A 348-nucleotide genomic window follows, 5' to 3' on the forward strand; every position below is an offset into this window, starting at 1 on the left:
ACGAACGAGTAGTGTAAGAAGAGTGGTCACTGTGTGTGTGTGAGTGGGAAAAAGAGAGGGCGGTATTAAAGCGGGAAATGAAAAACAGATGCAAAATTTTGGGAGGCAAAATTTTAAAACGGAAGAGGGAAGACGACTAGACGGCGGTAAGAAGCAAGGCCAGAAAAGCTCCAATCATGCTAGGTACCAATTAGGGTATCCGTCAGTAATAGTTGCGCTGCAATTTTTCGAAGCTGCGCAACTAATAAAAATATCTAAAATCAAATAAAAACAAACATTTAAAATAAAAAATATTTAAAATTAAATAAAAATAAATATTTAAAATTTAACAAAAAAATATTTAAAATT

At 32.8% G+C, this 348-nt stretch overlaps 1 protein-coding gene across 1 annotated transcript in view; it reads right to left on the reverse strand.

Moving 5' to 3' along the window:
* Positions 1–348, reverse strand: part of LOC107465483 (uncharacterized) — a 10,761-nt gene that overhangs the window by 3,593 nt on the left and 6,820 nt on the right. The gene's annotated exons all lie outside the window — the stretch shown is intronic.

Source organism: Arachis duranensis, chromosome 9 (assembly GCF_000817695.3).
Source record: "Arachis duranensis cultivar V14167 chromosome 9, aradu.V14167.gnm2.J7QH, whole genome shotgun sequence".
NCBI classification, from domain to species: Eukaryota; Viridiplantae; Streptophyta; class Magnoliopsida; order Fabales; family Fabaceae; genus Arachis; species Arachis duranensis.